Source organism: Loxodonta africana, chromosome 5 (assembly GCF_030014295.1).
Source record: "Loxodonta africana isolate mLoxAfr1 chromosome 5, mLoxAfr1.hap2, whole genome shotgun sequence".
NCBI lineage: Eukaryota > Metazoa > Chordata > Mammalia > Proboscidea > Elephantidae > Loxodonta > Loxodonta africana.
In genome coordinates, this window is record NC_087346.1 from 86,832,060 (window position 1) to 86,845,429 (window position 13,370).

Consider the following 13,370-nt stretch of genomic DNA (forward strand, 5'->3'; position numbering starts at 1 on the left):
TCTCTTCTGAGTGCCATTGGTAGGGTGGAACTGCCAGCCTTTTGTTTTGTAGGTTTGTACCACACGGGGATCTTCAAGTATTGATAGAAATTATCATAATAGTGGCTGCTTTTTAACAAAATTAATCAGTCAATTCCCTTGGAAGGAGATGTGTGATATACAATCTATGGCCTCTATGATGTATATTTGTGTAAATTTGTTTATGTATGTGCCTTGTGGAAGCTAGTAATGAAATTAAGCTACGTCACAGTAGTGAGAGGAATCCTGGCTCTTCATTTATAGTTATTAACTACTAATATACATTCTTGAAAGGAGGGATCACAGCAGGGTCTTAACTCAGTTTTAATTCCATACAGTTATATTTCTACTGGAGTCTCAGCACAGTGCAAATGATTACTGTGCTCAGCTGCTAACCAAAAGGCTGAAAGCTCAAGTCCACCTAGAGATGCACCAAAAGAAAGGCACAGTGATCTTATTATGAAAAATCAGCCAAGGAAAACCCTATGGAGCACAGATCTACTCTGATACACATGGGATCACCATGATTTGGAATCAACATAATGACACCTCTTTGGTCATAGTTCTAATATATCACATGTTTTTATTCCAGAACGTTTTCTGAAGAATTCTTTCAGTTGGGAGTCATTAGCATTTTACTTCCTAACTATGAACACTAAGAAAAGTTAGTTATGGTGGTGATGATTGTATTTCCATATTTCTCTAAGTTACATAACCCTACTATGTCACATCTTAAACTTTCTCTTACTTTCCCAAATATTCCCCTAATATACCCCTTATTGTCCAGAGATTAAGAATCTCTAATATTAAAAAAAAAAAAAGCTTTGAGTTTGGAATTTCTATGAAATAGTCATAAGACTTCCATTTAAAAACCATGAATATACATTTGTAGTTACATATTGGAATGTCCATATTGTTTCTTCAATTTAAATAAAATTTAGTATAAATATTTTAACTATTGTGATACTCTTCATTGTCCTTTTCCTCCTCTGTTTCTTCCTCCTCCTAACACTGTCATTTTCCTTTAATGTGAATAGGAAAATTTTTCCCCAATAAGATTAGATTGGGTAAAATTATCATTAATCATACCATAACTTTTGAACTCTACAAAAGATATTCCATATAGCCTAAACAATTTGCACTCGAGATAAGTTTTGACTTTTAATCTTTGAATAGGATCTCAGTTTTATGTTGCTGCCAATAAGAAGGTAAACAAAATGGATCTCTTAATAGACTGCTTACTAGTGCAAAAATGATTGCTTTTTATCTATGTCTTAAAGTTGTAATATTAATTTAAAATATATTAGTTTCTTCCTTTCCTTCCTAAGGTATATTATTCTATATGCTGACAGAATTATTTTGTAATTTTGAACAAAGAGAATTTTCAGAAAAAAATTGGTAGAAATTAGTTGATCTTTATTATGTATACAGAATTTATTGTCCTTATTAGAAGCACGGGATACATTTTCTTTGTTCATTTTATCAGGCAGCTATGATATAGATACCTATATACTCAGTGGAGCTCTGCTGGCACAGTGGTTCAACATTTGACTCCTAATCAAAAGGTCGGCAGTTCAAATCAGTTCTAAGGTCGACCATTCCTTGGAAACCCTGTGGGGCAGTTCTGCCCTGTTCTATAGGGTTGCTATGAGTTGAAATCGACTCAAAGGCAACTTTTTTTTTTAATACAGAAACGGAGTTTTACTATAGGGCTGATATACAGGAGAAAACACTTCCTTTGATAGATATGCTAAACAATTCCTTTTATTCTCAAAGATGCAAAACCCTGAGTTTTCAAATGATGAGTAGTTTCAATGCTGTAAACCAAGGCACTGAAGAAACACACTTTGGGTTGGCTGCAAATATTTTGGGGAGCACCCATTTATGCTCAACCATTTATATTGTTTAGGAATGATCTGCCTCTAAGCTACAATACTGGTGAAAAGCCTAAATCCTTGCAACAAAATTTAACTATTTCATCCAGGTTCACCTCTTTGCCAAAATGTATATATTCTCTTTTAAAAATTCCATAGAATCATTTCAATTGAAAATACAAAAGCAACAGTAACAGGTTTACCTTAAGGGATTGGCGGGTTGGCACTGGAGCCCTCCAACAAAATCAAAATGTGGCAAAAGTGGGTGAGGAAACTCAAAATCCCAGTAAGTTCGAATGAGTCATATTTCAGCTTTCCCATTGTCTCACATAATGTAGTGGGTCTTCCTGAAAAGAGAGAAACAAAAGGTAGAGGCAACTTCAGAAAATTGTCACCTGGGTATCAGAAATTTTCAGAAGGGAGCTTGGAATAATGCAGCTAAAGTTGTTTAAAAGTATGAGAGGAGACTTAGATCTCTAATGCCACATCAGTATATTCACCATCATAAACAGTTATTAAACCTAAGGCACTGTAGAATTAAATATGCATTTGGTTTCTCTAAAGTTGTCTTGGAAGAAATACAACCAGAATGCTCCTTAGAAATAAGGAAAGCGAGACTACCTTTCGAGTACTTTGGACATGTTATCAGGCGGGATCAGTCCCTGTGGAAAGGCATCATACTTGGCAGAGTACAGGGTCAGAAGAAAAGAGGAAGACCCTCAACAAGATGGAGTGACATGGTGGCTGCAACAATGGGCTCAAGCATAACAACAATTATGAGGATGGCCCAGATCCAGGTAGTGTTTTGTTCTGTTGTACACACAGTCGCTATGAGTCAGAACTGACTAGATAGCACCCAAAAACAACAACAACAAAGTTGCAAAAATAACACATGCAATAATGCAAACAACTAGAATTTGAGCTCCCCAATCAATCCTACCACAGCCATGGAAACACCTTTCCCCGAAGTACTAAGTCTAGTTTCTACAATTTGCTAAGTCAGTCCCCGGACGCTCAGTTTTCCAACTAAACTGTGAGGTTTTGTAAATATGGCTCAATTCTGTGTATCAACTACTATATCTGGTTCAAGTTCAGAGCTGAATAAAATTTTATTAACAAATAAAACTCTTGGCAATTAACAACTGGAAAATTTTCAATAAAATTATGGAAATAGATGTGATTTTTATTTTTTAATTGAGAGACATAGTTTTCAAAGAATACAGATTAATAACTTGTATGTCAACCCTTCAAAAGCTTGATGGGCCTGTAAGAAAGAGGAGTTGTAAGCACTTAGTGAAAAATTGTGGAATTGTTAGGGTTCACTAGAAACAAGTTGTGCAGAATTATATTATCTGGATTACGGCTATTTGGTTAGCAGATTAATAAAATGTTGTAGACAAAAAGTATAAATTTTTTGAATTTGGGGTAGAGCCATTTTATCTCTCAACTGAGAAGGAATCCTCAGAAGGTAATATGGAAAAAATATTTCAATTAATGAATAAGAAAATTGAGCTATAGAAGAAGTTATTTTTCCAATGCTACATAGATAGTTTGAGCCCTGGCGGCACAGTGGTTAAGAGCTCTGCTGCTAACCAGAAGGTCAGTGGTTGAAATCCACCAGCAGCTCTTTGGAAATACTATGGAGTAGTCCTAATTTGTCCTATAGCATCTCTATGAGTCAACATAGACTCAGTGGCAACAGGTTTTAGTTACATCGACAGTTTTGCTAGAAATCATCTGCCACTCTTCAATCTACATTTCTATTATCATCCAGACATTCACTGAGGTTTATAATGACTTTTCAAAGATAAAAGTACATTAAACTAGATATGTAATTAATTAAAGAAATTCTAAGTGTCTTAATTTTTGAGTTTCCAACTTTCAGGTGTCTGTTGTTGTGATGGGCCATCGGGTTCTTCTAACTGACTCTGTAATAGAAACCTCTCTAAAATATTTGTGAGATTGATAGATCATTTCATCTTTTACTTACAAAAAACAAATTCCTCTCTCTTCTTATTTACACAAACTCAAATTCAAAGACACAAGGAAAGTTAAGATTTCATTCTATCAACTAAAAACATGACTTACCTAGTACTTCACTGTAAAACTGATCCCACTTCTTCTCCTTAAATGTCTGGAACAAAAAGTCAAAATAAAGCACATATATCATATTTTTATGCTCTCCAAGAATGTCATTCCATCTTGTAATTCTAACATAACAATAGGTACATAAGAAGGAGGGGTTAAAAGTTCCTCACTGTACTTTTCAAATGTGTAGCCAATAGTGAACAGGACACAATACACAAAGGGTATTTTTTTTCTTTAAATAATTTTTATTGTGCTTTAAGTGAAAGTTTACAAATCAAGTCAGTCTGTCACATATAAGCTTATATAGACCTTACTACATACTCCCATTTACTCTCCCCCTAATGAGTCAGCCCACTCCCTCCTTCCAGTCTCTCTTTTTGTGACCCTTTTGCCAGTTTCTAACCCTCTCGACCCTCCCATCTCCCCTCCGGACAGGAGATGCCAACACAGTCTCAAGCGTCCCCCTGACACAAGTAGCTCACTCCTCATCAGCATCTCTCTCCAACCCATTGTCCAGTCCCTTCCATTTCTGATGAGTTGTCTTCAGGAATGGTTCCTGTCCTGGGCCAACAGAAGGTTTGGGGACCATGACTGCCAGGATTCTTCTAGTCTCAGTCAGACCATTAAGTCTGGTCTTTTTACGAGAATTTGGGGTCTGCATCCCACTATTCTCCTGCTCCCCCAGGGGTTCTCTGTTTTGTTCCCTGTCAGGGCAGTCATTGGTTGTGACCGGGCACCATCTAGTTCTTCTGGTCTCAGGATGATGTAAGTCTCTAGTTCATGTGGCCCTCTCTGTCTCTTGGGCTCATAGGTATCGTGCGACCTTGGCATTCTTCATTCACCTATGATCCAGGTGGGTTGAGACCCATTGATGCATCTTAGATGGCCGCTTGTTAACATTTAAGACCCCAGAAGCCATACCTCAAAGTGGGATGCAGAATGTTTTCATAATAGAATTTATTATGCCAATTGACTTAGAAGTCTCCTTAAGCCATAGTCCCCAAACTCCTGCCCTTGCTCTGCTGACCTTCGAAGCATTCAGTTTATCCTGGAAACTTCTTTGCTTTTTGGTCCAGTCCAGTTGAGCTGACCTTCCATGTATTGAGTATTGTCCTTCCCTTCACCTAAAGTACTTCTTATCTACTGACTTATCAGTAAATAACCGTCTCCCACTCTCCTTCCCTCCCGCCCCTCGTAAACACAAAAGTATGTGTTCTCAGTTTATACTATTTCTCAAGATCTTATAATAGTGGTCTTATACAGTATTTGTCCTTTTGCATCTGACTAATTTCATTCAGCATAATGTCTTCCAGGTTCCTCCATGTTATGAAATGTTTCACAGATTCATCGCTGTTCTTCATCACTGCGTAGTATTCCATTGTGTGAATATACCATAATTTATTCACCTATTCATCCATTGATGGACACCTTGGTTACTTCCAGCTTTTTGCTATTGAAAACAGAGCTGCAATAAACATGGGTGTGCACATGTCTGTTCATGTAAAGGCTCTTATCTCTCTAGGGTATATTCCGAGGAGTGGGATTTCTGGGTTGTATGGTAGTTTTATTTCTAACTTTTTAAGAAAATGCCAGATAGATTTCCAAAGTGGTTGTACCATTTTACATTCCCACCACCAGTGTATAAGAGTTCCAATCTCTCCGCAGCCTCACCAACATTTATTATTTTGTGTTTTTTGAATTAATGCCAGCCTTGTTGGAGTGAGATGGAATCTCATCGTGGTTTTAATTTGCGTCTCTCTAATGGCTAATGATCGAGAGCATTTTCTCATGTATCTGTTAGCCACCTGAATATCTTCTTTAGTGAAGTGTGTGTTCATATCCTTTACCCACTTTTTGATTGGGTTGTTTGTCTTTTTGTGGTTGAGTTTTAACAGAATCGTATAGATTTTAGAGATGAGGCACTGGTAGGAGATGTCATAGCTGAAAACTTTTTCCCAATGTGTAGCTGGTCTTTTTACTCTTTTGGTGAAGTCTTTAGATGAGCACAGGTGTTTGATTTTTAGGAGCTTCCAGTTTTCTGGTTTCTCTTCGTCTTTTTCAGTAATGTTTTGTATTCTGTTTATGCCTATTATTAGGGCTCCTAACGTTTTCCCTATTTTTTTTTTTTTTTCCTGTTTTAGTCTTTATGTTTAGGTCTTTGATCCACTTGGAGTTAGTTTTTGTGCATGGTGGGAGGTATGGGTCCTGTTTCATTTGTTTGCAAATGGACATCCGGTTATGCCAGCACCATTTGTTAAAAAGACTATCTTTTCCCCAATTTACTGACACTGGGCCTTTGTGAAATATACGCTGCTCATATGTGGATGGATTTATATCTGGGTTCTCAATTCAGTTCCATTGGTCTATGTGCCTGTTGTTGTACCAGTACCAGGCTGTTTTGACTACTGTGGCTGTAGAATAGCTTCTGAAATCAGGTACAGTGAGGCCTCCCACTTTCTTCTTCTTTTTCAGTAATGCTTTACTTATCCAGGGCTTCTTTCCCTTCCATATGAAGTTGGTGATTTGTTTCTCTATCACCTTAAAAAAGTGATTGGAATTTGGATCGGAAGTGCATTGTATGTATAGATGGCTTTTGGTAGAATAGACATTTTTACTATGTTAAGTCTTGCTATCCATGAGCAAGGTGTTTTTCCACTTATGTAGGTCCCTTTTAGTTTCTTGCACTAGTAGTTTGTAGTTTTCTTTGTATAGGTCTTTTACATCTTTGGTAAAATTTATTCCTAAGTATTTTGTCTTCTTGGGGGCTACTGTGAATGGTATTGACTTGGTGATTTCCTCTTCGATGTTCTTTTTGTTGATGTAGAGGAATCCAAGTGATTTTTGTATCTTTGTCTTATAACCTGAGACTCTGCCAAACTCTTCTATTAGTTTCAGTAGTTTTCTGGAGGATTCCTTAGGGTTTTCTGTGTATAAGATCGTGTCATCTCCAAATAGAGATAATTTTACTTCTTCCTTGCCAATCCGGATGCCCTTTATTTCTTTGTCTAGGACCTCTAGCACAATGTTGAATAAGAGTGGTGATAAAGGTCATCCTTGTCTGGTTCCTGTTTTCAAAGGGAAATGCTTTCAGGCTCTCTCCATTTAGAGTGATTTTGGCTGATGTTGGCTGTTGGCTTTGTATAGATGCCCTTTATTACATTGAGGAATTTTCCTTGAATTCCTATTTTGCTGAGGGTTTTTATCATGAATGGGTGTTGGACTTTGTCAAATGCCTTTTCTGCATCAATTGATAAGATCATGTGGTTTTTGTCTTTTGTTTTATTTATTTGGTGGATTACATTAATAGTTTTTCTAGTATTAAACCAACCTTGCATACCTGGTATAAACCCCACTTGGTGGTGGTGGATTATTTTTTGATATGTTGTTGAATTCTATTGGCTAGAATTTTGTTGAGGATTTTTGCATCTATGTTCATGAGGAATATAGGTCTGTAATTTTCTTTTTTTGTGGTGTCTTTACTTAGTTTTGGTATCAGGGATATGGTGGCTTCATAGAATGAGTTAGGTAGTATTCCATCATTTTCTATGCTTTGAAATAGCCTTAGTAGTAGTGGTATTAACTCTTCTGTGAAAGTTTTGTAGAACTCTGCAGTGAAGGCGTCTAGGCCAGGGCTTTTTTTTTCCTTGGCTGTTTATTGATTAACTGTTCAATCTCTTTTTTTGTTATTGGTCTATTTAATTGTTCTACTTCTGATTGTGTTAGTTTAGGTAGGTAGTGTATTTCTAGGAATTCATCCATTTCTTGTAGGTTTGCAAATTTGTTAGAGTACAATTTTTTGTAATGATCTGATATGGTTCTTTTAATTTCAGTTGGGTCTGTTGTGATATGGTCCATCTCATTTCTTATTCGGGTTATTTGTTTCCTTTCCTGTATTTCTTTAGTCAGTCTGGCCAATGGTTTGTCAATTTTGTTAATTTTTTTCTAAGAATCAGCTTTTGGCTTTGTTAATTCTTTCAATTGTTTTTCTGTTCTCTAATTCATTTAGTTCAGCTCTAATTTTTATTATTTGTTTTCTTCTGGTGCCTGATGGATTCTTTTGTTGCTTGCTTTCTATTTGTTCCAGTTGTAGGGACAGTTCTCTGATTTTGGCTCTTTCTTCTTTATGTATGTGTGCATTTATCGATATAAATTCCCCTCTGAGCACTGCTTTTGCTCTGTCCCAAAGGTTTTGATAGGAAGTGTTTTCATTCTCGTTGCATTCTATGAATTTCTTTATTACCTCCTTAATGTCTTCTATAACCCAGTCTTTTTTGACCATGGTATTGTTCAGTTTCGAAGTGTTTGATATCTTTTCCCTAATTTTTCTGTTATTGATTTCCACTTTTATAGCCTTGTGTTCTGTGAAGCTGCTTTGTAATATTTCGATATTTTCGATTCTGCAAAGGTTTGTTTTATGATCTAATATGTGATCTATTCTAGAGAATGTTCCGTGTGCACTAGAAAATAAAAGTATTCTTTGCAGCTGTTGGGTGGAGTGTTCTGTATAAGTCTATGAGGTCAAGCTGGTTGATTGTAGCAATTAGATCTTCCGTGTCTCTTTTGAGCTTCTTACTGGAAGTCCTATCCTTCTCCAAAAGTGGTGTGTTGAAGTCTCCTACTATAATTGTGGAGGTGTCTATCTCACTTTTCAGTTCTGTTAAAGTTTGTTTTATGTATCTTGCGTCCCTGTCATTGGGTGCATAAATATTTAATATGGTTATATCTTCCTGGCCAATTGTCCTTTTAATCATTACGTAGTGTCCTTCCTTATCCTTTGTGGCGGATTTAACTTTAAAGTCTATTTTGTGAGAAATTAATATTGCCACTCCTGCTCTTTTTTGATTGTTGTTTGCTTGATATAATTTTTTCCATCCTTTGAGTTTTAGTTTGCTTCTCTAAGTCTAAGGTGTGTCTCTTGTAGGCAGCATATAGACGGACCATGTTTCTTTATCCAGTCTAAGACTCTCTGTCTCTTTATTGGTGCATTTAGTCCATTTACATTCAGCATAATTATAGATAAGTATGTGTTTCGTGCTGTCCTTTTGGTGTCTTTATGTGTGTGTTGTTGACAATTTCATTTTTCCACTTAGTTTTTTGTGCTGAGACGTTTTTCTTTGTAAACTGTGTGTTCCTCATTTTCATAGTAGTTGAATTTATGTTTCCTGAGTCGTTATGTTTTTCGTGGTTTTTATTTTGAGTTATGGAATTTTTAGACCTCTTTGTGGTTACCTTAATATTTACCCCTATTTTTCTAAGTAAAAACCTAACATGTATCATCCTATATTGCCTTGTTTTGCTCTTCATATGGCAGTTCTATGCCTCCTGTATTCAGTCTCTTTTTTTGATTATCATGATCTTTTACTTAATGACTTCAATGATTCCCTGTTTTGAGCATTTTTTTCTTTATAAAATTAATCTTAATATGCTTTTGTGATTTCCCTGTTTAAGGTGGTATCAGGATGTTCTGTTCTGTGACCTTGTGTTGTGTTGGTATCTGATATTATTGATTTTCTGACCAATTTCCTTTAGTTTTACTTGTAGCTTTTCTTTGGTTTTTGCAAATTCTCTAAGCTTGTGTTTATCTGTAAATATTTTAATTTCATCTTCATATTTGAGAGAGAGTTTTGCTGGATATATGATCCTTGGCTGGCAGTTTTTCTGCTATAGTGCTCTATATATGTCCTCCCATTGCCTTCTTGCCTGCATGGTTTCTGCTGAGTAGTCTGAACTTATTCTTACTGATTCTCCATTGAAGGACAGCTTTCTTTTATTCCTGGCTGCTTTTAAAATTTTCTCTTTACCTTTGGTTTTTGGTAAGTTGCATGATAATAGGTCTTGCTGATTTTCTTTTTGGATCAATCTTATATGGCTTTTGATGAACATCTTGGATAGATATCCTTTTGTCTTTCATGATGTCAGGGAAGTTTTCTTCCAACAGATCTTCAACTATTCTCTCTGTGTTTTCCATTATCCCTCCCTGTTTTGGAACTCCAATTGCACGCAAGTTATTCTTCTTGATGGATTCCCACATGACTCTTAGGGTTTCTTCATTTGTTTTTTAATTCTTTTATCTAATTTTCCTTCAACTGTATTGGTGTCAATTCCCTTATCCTCCACCTCCCCCACTTTGCATTCCAATTGCTCGATTCTGCTCCTCTGACTTCCTATTGAGTTGTCTTATTCTGTAATTTTACTATTAATCTTTTGGATTTTTGAATGCTGTCTCTATATGGATTCTTGCAGCTTATTAACTTTTCCACTATGTTCTTGAATAATCTTTTTGATTTTTTCAACTGCTTTATCAGTGTGTTCCTTGACTTTTTCTGTAATTTGCCTTATTTCATTTCTGAGGTCTTCCCTGATGTCTTGAAGCATTCTGTAAATTAGTTTCTTATATTCTGCATCTGGCAATTCCAGGATTGTATCTTCATTTGGGAAAGATTTTGATTCTTTAATTTGGGGAGTTGTAGAAGCAATCATGGTCTGCTTCTTTATGTGGTTTGATATCGACTGCTGTCTCTGAGCCATCTATAAGATATTGTAATGATTTATTTTATATTTACTCACTGAGTCTTATCTTGTTTTGTTTTCTTTCAGTATAGGTAGATGGGCTACTAGATTGCACTGTCTTGATTGTTGTAGCCGTTGAATCACTTATGTCCTATTACCAGGTGGTTTGTGTTGTTAAAAAAAGTTACCAGATATATAAACCTAAGAGTGCATTCACAATTCTTGAGGAGAATCTGATTTTGGGTTACGAATTGTGTGGTGTAGACTGTCACCTGTTCACTTAGAGGAGTAGTGGTGATAGTTGTGTACACACTTGGGGCACAGGATGCTGACAGGCTTCCCCCATGTGCCAGTGAGGTAGGTGTGTCTCTATTCCTAAAGCACTTTGGTGGGTGGGCTCTGCAGCTGTACCTTAGGCACCCAATGCATGTACCTCTACAGATTGGTAGGAGTCACTCTCCTCAGACCCCTATGGCAGGAGGCTAGTTGGTTTGGGTGGAGCTTCAGCCCTCACTTCCCTATTGTGGGTCTGTGAGGGCTCTGTTTAATAGGTAGATATATCAGACCTGGGAAACTTGTCTTTCCAGTGATCTGATAAAACAGTTACAGTCAGATCCCTATCAGAATGCCTTTGCATTATAATAGCCATCTTGTTCCCTGTAGGGATGAAAGCCCAAGACTGTGGATCTCATATGCTTGGCTGGAGCTGGTTCTGTATTTTTAGACAAATTTTGGGAAGTCAGGGAAGGATTTTTGATCCCTGTTTTTTTTTGTAGCTGCTTCTCTTAGGTCAGGAGAATGGGTTAGGAAAAGATCAAAAAACAAAACAGAACAAAAAACTGCAGAGCACTTCACTCTCTGGCCCAGGAAATTCCAATGTTAAGGAAGCTGCCTGGGAAGAAGAGGGTGGGGATCAGATAGATAGGAGAGAGTAGCACCCAGGAATATAGACAAAGTTACTTATCTTGCTTGGTGATGACTCTTTTATCTGAGATTCTCGAGGGGTGTGTAGCCTGTGTGTGTTGGCCGGGTCGAGATTTTCTCCGAGGGTCAGGCCTGCGTCCTGTGCTTCTGCTGTCTTGGAAGCTGTGGTCAGTTCCTCTGCTCCCAGTCCAAAGCCCAGTGCCAAGTTTCCCCAGCTAGAACGCCGCACTCCAGTGTCCAAAACCAGTCACTGCCTCCCAGTGAGTTCTCCTCCTGTCAGCCGCATTGCTGCGCTGCCTGCGTGCACTGGCTGGGCATCCCCCAAGGTCCCTTCAGGAGGCTAGGGCTGTGTCCTGTGTTTGCGCCATCTCAGGAAGCTGTGCTCAGCTCCCCTGCACCTAGTCCAAATGCTGGCTGAGTCTCTGTCACTCAGGTCAACTCTTTAGTTCTGTGTTTGCTGGTCAGGGTTCATAGATTGTCATGTATGTGATCGGTTCACTTTTTTTTCGCAGCCTTTGTTGCAAGAGGGATCCGAGGTAGCTTCTACCTAGTCAGCCATCTTGGCCCCACCTCAAAAAGGGTATTTTAAGTAGCTCTGCCAGCAGCTCCCCACAAGGACCAATGGCATCTGCAAGAATGACATCAACCCTTGATTGTTGTGATTTCATCATTAGTTTCTTAATGAAAACTACATTTTTCAAGAGCTGTTGAATATAATCAGAATATTCCCCAGTGATTTCTTGGACTACTGAAAAATATGTCCAAAATGTATCTTTCAGCAGATCATTTGACGATTTCCTGATCCATTTCATGAAAAGAAACTCAAAATCATCTTTAGTAAGAGATGTAGGATAAACTTCAAATTTAGTAGCAGATGGTGTGCTGAGATCAATAAGAATGGAAGCTGAAGATGTTAGAACAGTCACCTCATGACCCCTCTGAATAAGTTCATCCAATATTGTCTTTATATTGATCCAATGACTATATTCTGATGGCCACACCAGCACTTTTCCACAAGTTCCACAGTTAAAGCAAAAACTCAGTTGTATTAGCAGAAGTGAAATCCATTTCATAGACATCCTGTTCAAATGAATTCTTCTTTTCGAATTGCTGTTCCCTTTTGCTATTGCTCATACTTATATTCCAGGAGAAATCAATCAATAGTCAAAATACAAGTCTTACAGGGCAAAGTAGACACATCATATAAATAGCAGAGCATACCAAGATCAAAAAAAGCAAAGGGGAGATGACCTTGTGTTTTATGCGGATACTTAACATCCTTTTTATTATAAGTGCTATCACACAACTAAGAGTTGAGGACCTAACATTTGGGTGTCATCTGTGTTATATAATAGTTTCTAAAATAGTGTTAAGAGCTGTGGCAGTTTGAAGCCACATGTGACTGCAGTCTCCTTGACACAAGAACTAAAGAAAAAGTAATTATACGATTGCATTAATATATTTTTGGATATCATGCTTCAAGGCTTTTTGTATCTGGCAAAATCTTTATTGACATATAATTCATATGCCAAAAAATTCATCAATTTAATTGTACAATTGAATGGTTGTCAGTATATGCACAGAGTTGTACAAACACCACCACGATTAATTTTAGAACATTTTAGCCCATCCAAAAAGGATTCCTGTGCCCCTTACCCATCTTCTCTCAGTCTTCCCAGCCTCCTTCTCCATCTAGCCCTAGGAAATTGCTAATCTACTTTCTGTTTCTATAGATTTTTCTATTTTGGACATTTCATATAAATGGAATCATATACTTTTTTTTTTGTGAGTAGGTTTTAAGATTTTTCTACGCTATATAAATTGTTGTCGTTGTTGTTAGGTACCATCGAGTCAGTTCCCACTCATAGCGACCCTATGTGCCACAATCCTGTGCCATGCTCACAATTGTTATGCTTGAGCCCATTGTTGCAGCCACTGTGTCAATCCATCTATTTG

At 37.3% G+C, this 13,370-nt stretch overlaps 1 pseudogene; it reads right to left on the reverse strand.

Moving 5' to 3' along the window:
* Window positions 1–2,058: 2,058 nt before the first annotated feature.
* LOC100671766 (UDP-glucuronosyltransferase 2B31-like) lies at window positions 2,059–13,100 on the reverse strand (annotated as a pseudogene).
* Window positions 13,101–13,370: the final 270 nt, after the last annotated feature.